Consider the following 15,647-nt stretch of genomic DNA (forward strand, 5'->3'; position numbering starts at 1 on the left):
ATTCCTCCCCAAAAGTTTTTGGCACCAATACAACAGAAGGATTTCATCACAGATCTATATAATGCACACATGCAAATAGCACCTCAGGATTGGTTAAAGGATTCCCATAACACAATACAACGAGGTTTATTGTATCACGACAACATGCTGTTAGTGCCCACCTCTGAATTACAAACACAGGTGATAATTTGGCATCACGCCTCACCATTGGCAGGTCATCCTGGTTGGGTAAAAACCCTGGAAAATGTGCAAAAACACTTTTGGTGGGACACTATAAGAAAGGACATTAAGCAATTTGTCACTACCTGTCCAATTTGTGCAAGACATAAATCTTCTCATAAGGCCCCTGACGGCTTGTTAATACCAATGCCAACACCCAAGCAACCTTGGCACACTGTGAGCGTAGACTTTATTGTAGGCTTACCACCTGTAAAATCCTTCACAACAGTGTTGGTTATAGTGGATTTTTTATCTAAAATGGCACATTTTGTACCATTACGGAAATTACCCACGGCGGCAGAATTTGCCGATATTTTTATAAGGGAAATTGTGCGTTTACATGGTTTGCCAAGCAAAGTGGTGTCAGATCGAGGGAGCCAGTTCAACTCTAGATTTTGGAAAAAATTATGTGAAAAACTGAAAATAGATGTGGCATTATCCACTGCTTTCCACCCAGAGACAGATGGACAGACTGAACGACTGAACCAAACCTTACTTCAAACGCTACGTTGTTTATTGGCTGATTATTCTAGTGAATGGTTGGAAGCTCTCCCTGTAGCGGAGTTTGTTTATAATAATACTGAGCATTCAGCTCTACTTTGCTCACCATTCTATTTCTTGCAGGGGTATCATCCAAGAGCTATACCCATTTTGTTAGAAGAGTCCCTGTTGCCTACAGTAACGGATAGACTAACGAGGTTAGGTGATATACAAGACAAAGCCAGGAAACATTTATTAAAGTACAAGGAAAGCATGAAAAGACAAGCAGACAAACACAGATCTGAGGCCCCAATGTATAAAATTGGTGACAAGGTATGGCTCTCCACAAAGAACCTAAACATAGAGGGATCCCGAAAGCTGCAACCACGTTTCATTGGACCCTTTAGTATAACTGCCATAGTAAACCCGGTAACAGTAAAATTAGATTTACCAAAAGAATATCCAGTACATACTACATTCCATGTGTCCTTGCTTAAGCCGTACAACCCAAAAACCCGACCTGAACCACCACCTCCACCCATACCAATTAAGGGAAATCTAGAATATGAAGTGAAAAGCATAAAAGACTCAAAAAGAATTAGTGGACGTCTGTTTTATTTAGTAGAATGGAAAGGATATGATGAATCTGAGAATTCATGGGAACCAGCATCATATGTACATGCCCCACAGCTGATTAGACGGTTTTATTTAAAAAACCCAGGAAAACCCCGTCCTGTAGGAGGGCCTTTGAGGGGGGCAACTGTTAGGGTTTGTGCACAGCAAAGAGCATGTCCCCTCTCACTGCACTAGTGGGTTCTGTAATAGCTCCCTTTTAAACTTACTATTCAAACCCTTTCTTGTTATCTCACCTTCCCCCCCCCTTAGGCTTCTGTGTATGTTGTTTAATGTGCTGTTTTGTTTACACATTGGGCCTTGCTTTTACCAAGGCTTCTTTAAAACACTCCTCCTTAGGCCATGTGTTAATTCAACTCATTTGCATAATAACTGAAACTCTGCACACCTTTCAAGAACATGTGCAGCATGTGAGGACCACACCCAGCCCTTCAAACCACACCCAGCTCTTCGAACCACACCCAGCCCTGTCTATAAAAGGCAGCCCCCGAGCCTCACCCAGTGCTTGTGCTCGTCTACCTCCCGCTTACCTGAGAACAGATCCCTCGGCGCTGGCACTCCTGCTCTCTACAGACTTTCATTGGCTTCAATGCGCGCAGCTGCTGGCTCTTCCTTCTTCTGGTTTCCGGTTCCTCCTTGCCTCAGCCTCTCTCCTACAAACAACCTGCAAAAGAGAAAGAAGACAAGGTTAGACTGATCAGTATCTCTTGCCAGCAACAAGTAAGTGCAAAACTTTTTATTGCCTGGGGGAACTTTGACAACAATTTCTGGATTCGTGTGTGGACGGTTTGAGGCAGGGTGCCTTCCACGAACATTGTGATTCAGGCTCTTTGTTGCAGGAGTACCTTGCGGAGCTTTGTGAGACGGACGTTGTTTTTTTTTATGGAACTTTTGGGAATCGAACGGTGGAAGCCATTAACAGCAAGGCAAACAGTAAATCAAGGACTTGCACAAATTACATGCTGTATTTTGATGTAAAAGTACAGTATTTGTTTTCCAAAAGATTCTGGAGATATGGGAAAAGTGAGTCTGCTATTGGGAATTTAGGCTTTAGTTATATTAAGATGAATGTTTGATATTGGTAATTCTGATAACGGTATTTGTTTAATGTTTTAGAAGCTTTACAGTAATAGAAAGCACATCCCAGAGCAGTAACACATTCCAAACCTGGAAACTCGAGACCAGGATCCAAGAGGTACTTTTAGAAGAGAATTTCTAATAAATAAAGGGATAGTCAGGAACCCATTTAGGAATAGGTTGCACTTATCTGTTCTTTGTTTATGTTTCATTAGGCACCAGTTTCTACGGAAGTCAGAAAGGGCCGCAGATTTGTGCAGCACTTCAACAGTGGAAACGCAAGAACGGTGTTGTCTCTCTTTTTTTATTTTATCCACTTCCCCCCTACCCTTGAGCTTCTGTTCTTAGTGCACTGTGTTAAAAACTAGTGTGCTGGAACAAGCAGTTTCAGGGTGGGGTCGGATTGTCTTCAACCTCCATCAGAACTGAACAAGAACTCAGGTGAGCTGGGCTTTGACAGATATGCCCCAAAACACGACGTGGACACATCACATTTTCAGAAAGAAAACAGAGCTGTTTTTTGCTAAGTGCCTAGCTGTGGATTTTGGCCTCTAGCTCAGCCGGCACCTGGGGAAACCTAGGAAACATGCGCATTTTTTAGAACTAGACACCTCGGGGAATCCAAGATGGGGTGACTTGTGGGGCTCTGACCAGGTTCTATTACCCAGAATCCTTTGCAATCCTCAAAATGTGGCCAAAAAAAACTTTTTCCTGTCATTTCGGTGACAGAAATTTCTGAAATCTGAGAGGAGCCACAAATTTCCTTCCACCCAGCGTTCCCCCAAGTCTTCTGATAAAAATGATACCTCACTTGTGTGGGTAGGCCTAGCGCCCGCGACAGGATATGCCCCAAAAACGACGTGGACACATCACATTTTCAGAAAGAAAACAGAGCTGTTTTTTGCTTACTGCCTAGCTGTGGATTTTGGCCTCTAGCTCAGCCGGCACATGGGGAAACCTAGAAAACCTGTGCATTTTTGAAAACTAGACACCTAGGGGAATCCAAGATGGGGTGACTTGTCGGGCTCTGACCAGGTTCTGTTACCCAAAATCCTTTGCAAACCTCAAAATGTGGCAAAAAAAACACTTTTTCCTGTCATTTCGGTGACAGAAAGTTCTGGAATCTGAGAGGAGCCACAAATTTCCTTCCAACCAGCGTTCCCCTAAGTCTTCCGATAAAAATGTTACCTCACTTGTGTGGGTAGGCCTAGAGCCCGCGACAGGATATGCCCCAAAACACGACAAGGACACATCACATTTTCAGAAAGAAAACAGAGCTGTTTTTTGCTAAGTGCCTAGCTGTGGATGTTGGCCTCTAGCTCAGCCGGCACCTGGGGAAACCTAGCAAACCTGTGCATTTTTTAAAACTAGACAACAAGGGGAATCTAAGATGGGGTGACTTGTGGGGCTCTGACCAGGTTCTGTTACCCAGAATCCTTTGCAAACCTCAAAATTTGGCAAAAAAGCACTTTTTCCTCTCATTTCAGTGAAAGAAAGTTCTGGAATCTGAGAGGAGCCACACATTTCCTTCCACCCAGCGTTCCCCCAAGTCTCCCGATAAAAATGGTACCTCACTTGTGTGGGTAGGTCTAGCGCCCGCGAAAGGATATGCCCCAAAACACGATGTGGACACATCACATTTTCAGAAAGAAAGCAGAGCTGTTTTTTGCTAACTGCCTAGCTGTGGATTTTGGCCTCTAGCTCAGCCGGCACCTGGGGAAACCTAGAAAACCTGTGCATTTTTTGAAAACTAGATACCTAGGAGAATCCAAGATGGGGTGACTTGTGGGGCTCTGACCAGGTTCTGTTACCCCAAATCCTTTGCAAACCTCAAAATTTGGCAAAAAAAACACTTTTTCCTGTCATTTCGGTGACAGAAAGTTCTGGAATTTGAGAGGAGCCACAAATTTCCTTCCACCCAGCGTTCCCCTAAGTCTTCCGATAAAAATGTTACCTCACTTGTGTGGTAGGCCTAGCGCCCGCAACAGGATATGCCCCAAAACACGACGTGGACACATCACATTTTCAGAAAGAAAACAGAGCTGTTTTTTGCTAAGTGCCTAGCTGTGGATTTTGGCCTCTAGCTCAGCCGGCACCTGGGGAAACCTAGGAAACATGCGCATTTTTTAGAACTAGACACCTCGGGGAATCCAAGATGGGGTGACTTGTGGGGCTCTGACCAGGTTCTATTACCCAGAATCCTTTGCAATCCTCAAAATGTGGCCAAAAAAAACTTTTTCCTGTCATTTCGGTGACAGAAATTTCTGAAATCTGAGAGGAGCCACAAATTTCCTTCCACCCAGCGTTCCCCCAAGTCTTCTGATGAAAATGATACCTCACTTGTGTGGGTAGGCCTAGCGCCCGCGACAGGATATGCCCCAAAAACGACGTGGACACATCACATTTTCAGAAAGAAAACAGAGCTGTTTTTTACTAAGTGCCTAGCTGTGGGTTTTGGCCTCTAGCTCAGCCGGCACATGGGGAAACCTAGGAAACCTATGCATTATTTAAAAATAGACACCTAGGGGAATCCAAGATGGGGTGACTTGTGGGGCTCTGACCAGGTTCTTTTACCCAGGATCCTTTTCAAACCTCAAAATTTGGCAAAAAAAACACTTTTTCCTGTCATTTCGGTGACAGAAATTTCTGGAATCTAAGAGGAGCCACAAATTTCCTTCCACACAGCTTTCCCCCACGTCTCCCGAAGAAAATGGTACTTCACTTGTGTGGGTAGGCCTACCGTCTGCGACAGGATATGCCCCAAAACACAACGTGGACACATCACATTTTCAGAAAGAAAACAGAGCTGTTTTTTGCTAACTGCCTACCTGTGGATTTTGGCCTCTACCTCAGCCGGCACCTGGGGAAAACTTGCAAACCTGTGCATTTTTTAAAACTAGACACTTAGGGGAATCCAAGATGGTGTGACTTGTGGGGCTCTGACCAGGTTCTGTTACCCAGAATCCTTTGTAAACCTCAAAATTTGGCAAAAAAAAACACTTTTTCCTGTCATTTCGGTGACAGAAAGTTCTAGAATCTGAGAGGAGCCACAAATTTCCTTCCACCCAGCGTTCCCCCAAGTTTCCGATAAAAATGTTACCTCACTTGTGTGGGTAGGCCTAGCGCCCGCGACAGGATATGCCCCAAAACACGATATGGACACATCACATTTTCAGAAAGAAAACAGAGCTGTTTTTTGGTAACTGCCTAGCTGTGGATTTTGGCCTCTAGCTCAGCAGGCACCTGGGGAAACCTAGAAAACCTGTGCATTTTTTGAAAACTAGATACCTAGGAGAATCCAAGATGGGGTGACTTGTGGGGCTCTGACCAGGTTCTGTTACCCAAAATCCTTTGCAAACCTCAAAATCTGGCAAAAAAAAACACTTTTTCCTGTCATTTCGGTGACAGAAAGTTCTGGAATTTGAGAGGAGCCACAAATTTCCTTCCACCCAGCGTTCCCCTAAGTCTTCCGATAAAAATGTTACCTCACTTGTGTGGGTAGGCCTAGCGCCCGCAACAGGATATGCCCCAAAACACGACGTGGACACATCACATTTTCAGAAAGAAAACAGAGCTGTTTTTTGCTAAGTGCCTAGCTGTGGATTTTGGCCTCTAGCTCAGCCGGCACCTGGGGAACCTAGGAAACATGCGCATTTTTTAGAACTAGACACCTCGGGGAATCCAAGATGGGGTGACTTGTGGGGCTCTGACCAGGTTCTATTACCCAGAATCCTTTGCAATCCTCAAAATGTGGCCAAAAATAACTTTTTCCTGTCATTTCGGTGACAGAAATTTCTGAAATCTGAGAGGAGCCACAAATTTCCTTCCACCCAGCGTTCCCCCAAGTCTTCTGATAAAAATGATACCTCACTTGTGTGGGTAGGCCTAGCGCCCGCGACAGGATATGCCCCAAAAACGACGTGGACACATCACATTTTCAGAAAGAAAACAGAGCTGTTTTTTGCTTACTGTCTAGCTGTGGATTTTGGCCTCTAGCTCAGCCGGCACATGGGGAAACCTAGAAAACCTGTGCATTTTTGAAAACTAGACACCTAGAGGAATCCAAGATGGGGTGACTTGTGGGGCTCTGATCAGGTTCTGTTACCCAAAATCCTTTGCAAACCTCAAAATGTGGCAAAAAAAAACACTTTTTCCTGTCATTTCGGTGACAGAAAGTTCTGGAATTTGAGAGGAGCCACAAATTTCCTTCCACCCAGCGTTCCCCTAAGTCTTCCGATAAAAATGTTACCTCACTTGTGTGGGTAGGCCTAGCGCCCGCAACAGGATATGCCCCAAAACACGACGTGGACACATCACATTTTCAGAAAGAAAACAGAGCTGTTTTTTGCTAAGTGCCTAGCTGTGGATTTTGGCCTCTAGCTCAGCCGGCACCTGGGGAAACCTAGGAAACATGCGCATTTTTTAGAACTAGACACCTCGGGGAATCCAAGATGGGGTGACTTGTGGGGCTCTGACCAGGTTCTATTACCCAGAATCCTTTGCAATCCTCAAAATGTGGCCAAAAAAAACTTTTTCCTGTCATTTCGGTGACAGAAATTTCTGAAATCTGAGAGGAGCCACAAATTTCCTTCCACCCAGCGTTCCCCCAAGTCTTCTGATAAAAATGATACCTCACTTGTGTGGGTAGGCCTAGCGCCCGCGACAGGATATGCCCCAAAAACGACGTGGACACATCACATTTTCAGAAAGAAAACAGAGCTGTTTTTTACTAAGTGCCTAGCTGTGGGTTTTGGCCTCTAGCTCAGCCGGCACATGGGGAAACCTAGGAAACCTATGCATTATTTAAAAATAGACACCTAGGGGAATCCAAGATGGGGTGACTTGTGGGGCTCTGACCAGGTTCTTTTACCCAGGATCCTTTGCAAACCTCAAAATTTGGCAAAAAAAACACTTTTTCCTGTCATTTCGGTGACAGAAATTTCTGGAATCTGAGAGGAGCCACAAATTTCCTTCCACACAGCTTTCCCCCACGTCTCCCGAAGAAAATGGTACTTCACTTGTGTGGGTAGGCCTACCGTCTGCGACAGGATATGCCCCAAAACACAACGTGGACACATCACATTTTCAGAAAGAAAACAGAGCTGTTTTTTGCTAACTGCCTACCTGTGGATTTTGGCCTCTACCTCAGCCGGCACCTGGGGAAAACTTGCAAACCTGTGCATTTTTTAAAACTAGACACTTAGGGGAATCCAAGATGGTGTGACTTGTGGGGCTCTGACCAGGTTCTGTTACCCAGAATCCTTTGTAAACCTCAAAATTTGGCAAAAAAAAACACTTTTTCCTGTCATTTCGGTGACAGAAAGTTCTAGAATCTGAGAGGAGCCACAAATTTCCTTCCACCCAGCGTTCCCCCAAGTTTCCGATAAAAATGTTACCTCACTTGTGTGGGTAGGCCTAGCGCCCGCGACAGGATATGCCCCAAAACACGATATGGACACATCACATTTTCAGAAAGAAAACAGAGCTGTTTTTTGGTAACTGCCTAGCTGTGGATTTTGGCCTCTAGCTCAGCAGGCACCTGGGGAAACCTAGAAAACCTGTGCATTTTTTGAAAACTAGATACCTAGGAGAATCCAAGATGGGGTGACTTGTGGGGCTCTGACCAGGTTCTGTTACCCAAAATCCTTTGCAAACCTCAAAATTTGGCAAAAAAAACACTTTTTCCTGTCATTTCGGTGACAGAAAGTTCTGGAATTTGAGAGGAGCCACAAATTTCCTTCCACCCAGCGTTCCCCTAAGTCTTCCGATAAAAATGTTACCTCACTTGTGTGGGTAGGCCTAGCGCCCGCAACAGGATATGCCCCAAAACACGACGTGGACACATCACATTTTCAGAAAGAAAACAGAGCTGTTTTTTGCTAAGTGCCTAGCTGTGGATTTTGGCCTCTAGCTCAGCCGGCACCTGGGGAACCTAGGAAACATGCGCATTTTTTAGAACTAGACACCTCGGGGAATCCAAGATGGGGTGACTTGTGGGGCTCTGACCAGGTTCTATTACCCAGAATCCTTTGCAATCCTCAAAATGTGGCCAAAAAAAACTTTTTCCTGTCATTTCGGTGACAGAAATTTCTGAAATCTGAGAGGAGCCAGAAATTTCCTTCTACCCAGCGTTCCCCCAAGTCTTCTGATAAAAATGATACCTCACTTGTGTGGGTAGGCCTAGCGCCCGCGACAGGATATGCCCCAAAAACGACGTGGACACATCACATTTTCAGAAAGAAAACAGAGCTGTTTTTTGCTTACTGTCTAGCTGTGGATTTTGGCCTCTAGCTCAGCCGACACATGGGGAAACCTAGAAAACCTGTGCATTTTTGAAAACTAGACACCTAGGGGAATCCAAGATGGGGTGACTTGTGGGGCTCTGACCAGGTTCTGTTACCCAAAATCCTTTGCAAACCTCAAAATGTGGCAAAAAAAACACTTTTTCCTGTCATTTCGGTGACAGAAAGTTCTGGAATCTGAGAGGAGCCACAAATTTCCTTCCAACCAGCGTTCCCCTAAGTCTTCCGATAAAAATGTTACCTCACTTGTGTGGGTAGGCCTAGAGCCCGCGACAGGATATGCCCCAAAACACGACATGGACACATCACATTTTCAGAAAGAAAACAGAGCTGTTTTTTGCTAAGTGCCTAGCTGTGGATGTTGGCCTCTAGCTCAGCCGGCACCTGGGGAAACCTAGCAAACCTGTGCATTTTTTAAAACTAGACACCTAGGGGAATCCAAGATGGGGTGACTTGTGGGGCTCTGACCAGGTTCTGTTACCCAGAATCCTTTGCAAACCTCAAAATTTGGCAAAAAATCACTTTTTCCTCTCATTTCAGTGAAAGAAAGTTCTGGAATCTGAGAGGAGCCACACATTTCCTTCCACCCAGCGTTCCCCCAAGTCTCCCGATAAAAATGGTACCTCACTTGTGTGGGTAGGTCTAGCGCCCGCGAAAGGATATGCCCCAAAACACGATGTGGACACATCACATTTTCAGAAAGAAAGCAGAGCTGTTTTTTGCTAACTGCCTAGCTGTGGATTTTGGCCTCTAGCTCAGCCGGCACCTGGGGAAACCTAGAAAACCTGTGCATTTTTTGAAAACTAGATACCTAGGAGAATCCAAGATGGGGTGACTTGTGGGGCTCTGACCAGGTTCTGTTACCCCAAATCCTTTGCAAACCTCAAAATCTGGCAAAAAAAACACTTTTTCCTGTCATTTCGGTGACAGAAAGTTCTGGAATTTGAGAGGAGCCACAAATTTCCTTCCACCCAGCGTTCCCCTAAGTCTTCCGATAAAAATGTTACCTCACTTGTGTGGGTAGGCCTAGCGCCCGCAACAGGATATGCCCCAAAACACGACGTGGACACATCACATTTTCAGAAAGAAAACAGAGCTGTTTTTTGCTAAGTGCCTAGCTGTGGATTTTGGCCTCTAGCTCAGCCGGCACCTGGGGAAACCGAGGAAACATGCGCATTTTTTAGAACTAGACACCTCGGGGAATCCAAGATGGGGTGACTTGTGGGGCTCTGACCAGGTTCCATTACCCAGAATCCTTTGCAATCCTCAAAATGTGGCCAAAAAAAACTTTTTCCTGTCATTTCGGTGACAGAAATTTCTGAAATCTGAGAGGAGCCACAAATTTCCTTCCACCCAGCGTTCCCCCAAGTCTTCTGATAAAAATGATACCTCACTTGTGTGGGTAGGCCTAGCGCCCGCGACAGGATATGCCCCAAAAACGACGTGGACACATCACATTTTCAGAAAGAAAACAGAGCTGTTTTTTGCTTACTGCCTAGCTGTGGATTTTGGCCTCTAGCTCAGCCGGCACATGGGGAAACCTAGAAAACCTGTGCATTTTTGAAAACTAGACACCTAGGGGAATCCAAGATGGGGTGACTTGTGGGGCTCTGACCAGGTTCTGTTACCCAAAATCCTTTGCAAACCTCAAAATGTGGCAAAAAAAATACTTTTTCCTGTCATTTCGGTGACAGAAAGTTCTGGAATCTGAGAGGAGCCACAAATTTCCTTCCAACCAGCGTTCCCCTAAGTCTTCCGATAAAAATGTTACCTCACTTGTGTGGGTAGGCCTAGAGCCCGCGACAGGATATGCCCCAAAACACGACATGGACACATCACATTTTCAGAAAGAAAACAGAGCTGTTTTTTGCTAAGTGCCTAGCTGTGGATGTTGGCCTCTAGCTCAGCCGGCACCTGGGGAAACCTAGCAAACCCGTGCATTTTTTAAAACTAGACACCTAGGGGAATCCAAGATGGGGTGACTTGTGGGGCTCTGACCAGGTTCTGTTACCCAGAATCCTTTGCAAACCTCAAAATTTGGCAAAAAAGCACTTTTTCCTCTCATTTCAGTGAAAGAAAGTTCTGGAATCTGAGAGGAGCCACACATTTCCTTCCACCCAGCGTTCCCCCAAGTCTCCCGATAAAAATGGTACCTCACTTGTGTGGGTAGGTCTAGCGCCCGCGACAGGATATGCCCCAAAACACGATGTGGACACATCACATTTTCAGAAAGAAAGCAGAGCTGTTTTTTGCTAACTGCCTAGCTGTGGATTTTGGCCTCTAGCTCAGCCGGCACCTGGGGAAACCTAGAAAACCTGTTCATTTTTTAAAACTAGACACCTAGGGGAATCCAAGATGGGGTGACTTGTGGGGCTCTGACCAGGTTCTGTTACCCAAAATCCTTTGCAAACCTCAAAATTTGGCTAAAAAAACACACTTTTTCCTGTCATTTCGGTGACAGAAAGTTCTGGAATCTGAGAGGAGCCACAAATTTCCTTCCACCCAGCGTTCCCCCAAGTCTTCTGATAAAAATGATACCTCACTCATGTGGGTAGGTCTAGCGCCTGCAACAGGATATGCCCCAAAAACGACGTGGACACATCACATTTTCAGAAAGAAAACAGAGCTGTTTTTTACTAAGTGCCTAGCTGTGGATTTTGGCCTCTAGCTCAGCCGGCACCTGGGGAAACCTAGGAAACCTGCGCATTTTTTAGAACTAGACACCTCGGGCAAGCCAAGATGGGGTGACTTGTGGGGCTCTGACCAGGTTCTGTTACCCAGAATCCTTTGCAAACCTCAAAATTTGGCAAAAAAACTTTTTCCTGTCATTTCAGTGACAGAAAGTTCTGGAATCTGAGAGGAGCCACACATTTCCTTCCACCCAGCGTTCCCCCAAGTCTCCCGATAAAAATGGTACCTCACTTGTGTGGATAGGTCTAGCGCCCGCGACAGGATATGCCCCAAAACACGATGTGGACACATCACATTTTCAGAAAGAAAACAGAGCTGTTTTTTGCTAACTGCCTAGCTGTGGATTTTGGCCTCTAGCTCAGCCAGCACATGGGGAAACCTAGAAAACCTGTGCAGTTTTTGAAAACTAGACACCTAGGGGAATCCAAGATGGGGTGACTTGTGGGGCTCTGACCAGGTTCTGTTACCCAAAATCCTTTGCAAACCTCAAAATTTGGCAAATAAAACACACTTTTTCCTGTCATTTCGGTGACAGAAAGTTCTGGAATCTGAGAGGAGCCACAAATTTCCTTCCACCCAGCGTTCCCCCAAGTCTTCTGATAAAAATGATACCTCACTTATGTGGGTAGGCCTAGCGCCCGCAACAGGATATGCCCCAAAAACGACGTGGACACATCACATATTCAGAAAGAAAACAGAGCTGTTTTTTACTAAGTGCCTAGCTGTGGATTTTGGCCTCTAGCTCAGCCGGCACCTGGGGAAACCTAGGAAACCTGCGCCTTTTTTAGAACTGAACACCTCGGGGAATCCAAGATAGGGTGACTTGTGGGGATCTGAGCAGGTTCTGTTACCCAGAATCCTTTGCAAACCTCAAAATTTGGCAAAAAAACATTTTTTCCTGTCATTTCGGTGACAGAAATTACTGGAATCTGAGAGGAGCCACAAATTTCCTTCCACCCAGCGTTCCCCCAAGTCTTTTGATAAACATGATACCTCACTTGTGTGGGTAGGCCTAGCGCCCGTGACAGGATATGCCCCAAAAACAACGTGGACACATCACATTTTCAGAAAGAAAACAGAGCTGTTTTTTGCTAAGTGCCTAGCTGTGGATTTTGGCCTCTAGCTCAGCCGGCACCTGGGGAAACCTAGCAAACCCGTGCATTTTTTTAAACTAGACACCTAGGTGAATCCAAGATGAGGTGACTTGTGGGGCTCTGACAAGGTTCTGTTACCCAGAATCCTTTGCAAACCTCAAAACTTGGCAAAAAAACACTTTTTCCTGTCATTTCAGAGACAGAAAGTTCTGGAATCTGAGAGGAGCCACACATTTCCTTCCACCCAGCGTTCCCCCAAGTCTCCCGATAAAAATGGTACCTCACTTGTGTGGGTAGGTCTAGCGCCCGCGACAGGATATGCCCCAAAACACGATGTTCACACATCACATTTTCAGAAAGAAAGCAGAGCTGTTTTTTGCTAACTGCCTAGCTGTGGATTTTGGCCTCTAGCTCAGCCGGCACCTGGGGAAACCTAGAAAACCTGTTCATTTTTTAAAACTAGACACCTAGGGGAATCCAAGATGGGGTGACTTGTGGGGCTCTGACCAGGTTCTGTTACCCAAAATCCTTTGCAAACCTCAAAATTTGGCAAAAAAAACACACTTTTTCCTGTCATTTCGGTGACAGAAAGTTCTGGAATCTGAGAGGAGCCACAAATTTCCTTCCACCCAGCGTTCCCCCAAGTCTCCCGATAAAAATGGTACCTCACTTGTGTGGATAGGTCTAGCGCCCGCGACAGGATATGCCCCAAAACACGATGTGGACACATCACATTTTCAGAAAGAAAACAGAGCTGTTTTTTGCTAACTGCCTAGCTGTGGATTTTGGCCTCTAGCTCAGCCAGCACATGGGGAAACCTAGAAAACCTGTGCATTTTTGAAAACTAGACACCTAGGCGAATCCAAGATGGGGTGACTTGTGGGGCTCTGACCAGGTTCTGTTACCCAAAATCCTTTGCAAACCTCAAAATTTGGCAAATAAAACACACTTTTTCCTGTAATTTCGGTTACAGAAAGTTCTGGAATCTGAGAGGAGCCACAAATTTCCTTCCACCCAGCGTTCCCCCAAGTCTTCTGATAAAAATGATACCTCACTTATGTGGGTAGGCCTAGCGCCCGCAACAGGATATGCCCCAAAAACGACGTGGACACATCACATTTTCAGAAAGAAAACAGAGCTGTTTTTTGCTAAGTGCCTAGCTGTGGATTTTGGCCTCTAGCTCAGCCGGCACCTGGGGAAACCTAGCAAACCCGTGCATTTTTTTAAACTAGACACCTAGGTGAATCCAAGATGAGGTGACTTGTGGGGCTCTGACCAGGTTCTGTTACCCAGAATCCTTTGCAAACCTCAAAATTTGGCAAAAAAACACTTTTTCCTGTCATTTCAGAGACAGAAAGTTCTGGAATCTGAGAGGAGCCACACATTTCCTTCCACCCAGCGTTCCCCCAAGTCTCCCGATAAAAATGGTACCTCACTTGTGTGGGTAGGTCTAGCGCCCGCGACAGGATATGCCCCAAAACACGATGTGGACACATCACATTTTCAGAAAGAAAGCAGAGCTGTTTTTTGCTAACTGCCTAGCTGTGGATGTTGGCCTCTAGCTCAGCCGGCACCTGGGGAAACCTAGCAAACCTGTGCATTTTTTAAAACTAGACACCTAGGGGAATCCAAGATGGGGTGACTTGTGGGGCTCTGACCAGGTTCTGTTACCCAGAATCCTTTGCAAACCTCAAAATTTGGCAAAAAAGCACTTTTTCCTCTCATTTCAGTGAAAGAAAGTTCTGGAATCTGAGAGGAGCCACACATTTCCTTCCACCCAGCGTTCCCCCAAGTCTCCCGATAAAAATGGTACCTCACTTGTGTGGGTAGGTCTAGCGCCCGCGAAAGGATATGCCCCAAAACACGATGTGGACACATCACATTTTCAGAAAGAAAGCAGAGAAGTTTTTTGCTAACTGCCTAGCTGTGGATTTTGGCCTCTAGCTCAGCCGGCACCTGGGGAAACCTAGAAAACCTGTGCATTTTTTGAAAACTAGATACCTAGGAGAATCCAAGATGGGGTGACTTGTGGGGCTCTGACCAGGTTCTGTTACCCCAAATCCTTTGCAAACCTCAAAATCTGGCAAAAAAAACACTTTTTCCTGTCATTTCGGTGACAGAAAGTTCTGGAATTTGAGAGGAGCCACAAATTTCCTTCCACCCAGCGTTCCCCTAAGTCTTCCGATAAAAATGTTACCTCACTTGTGTGGGTAGGCCTAGCGCCCGCAACAGGATATGCCCCAAAACACGACGTGGACACATCACATTTTCAGAAAGAAAACAGAGCTGTTTTTTGCTAAGTGCCTAGCTGTGGATTTTGGCCTCTAGCTCAGCCGGCACCTGGGGAAACCGAGGAAACATGCGCATTTTTTAGAACTAGACACCTCGGGGAATCCAAGATGGGGTGACTTGTGGGGCTCTGACCAGGTTCTATTACCCAGAATCCTTTGCAATCCTCAAAATGTGGCCAAAAAAAACTTTTTCCTGTCATTTCGGTGACAGAAATTTCTGAAATCTGAGAGGAGCCACAAATTTCCTTCCACCCAGCGTTCCCCCAAGTCTTCTGATAAAAATGATACCTCACTTGTGTGGGTAGGCCTAGCGCCCGCGACAGGATATGCCCCAAAAACGACGTGGACACATCACATTTTCAGAAAGAAAACAGAGCTGTTTTTTGCTTACTGCCTAGCTGTGGATTTTGGCCTCTAGCTCAGCCGGCACATGGGGAAACCTAGAAAACCTGTGCATTTTTGAAAACTAGACACCTAGGGGAATCCAAGATGGGGTGACTTGTGGGGCTCTGACCAGGTTCTGTTACCCAAAATCCTTTGCAAACCTCAAAATGTGGCAAAAAAAACACTTTTTCCTGTCATTTCGGTGACAGAAAGTTCTGGAATCTGAGAGGAGCCACAAATTTCCTTCCAACCAGCGTTCCCCTAAGTCTTCCGATAAAAATGTTACCTCACTTGTGTGGGTAGGCCTAGAGCCCGCGACAGGATATGCCCCAAAACACGACATGGACACATCACATTTTCAGAAAGAAAACAGAGCTGTTTTTTGCTAAGTGCCTAGCTGTGGATGTTGGCCTCTAGCTCAGCCGGCACCTGGGGAAACCTAGCAAACCCGTGCATTTTTTAAAACTAGACACCTA

The sequence above is a fragment of the Pleurodeles waltl genome, chromosome 5 (genome assembly GCF_031143425.1).
Source record: "Pleurodeles waltl isolate 20211129_DDA chromosome 5, aPleWal1.hap1.20221129, whole genome shotgun sequence".
NCBI classification, from domain to species: domain Eukaryota; kingdom Metazoa; phylum Chordata; class Amphibia; order Caudata; family Salamandridae; genus Pleurodeles; species Pleurodeles waltl.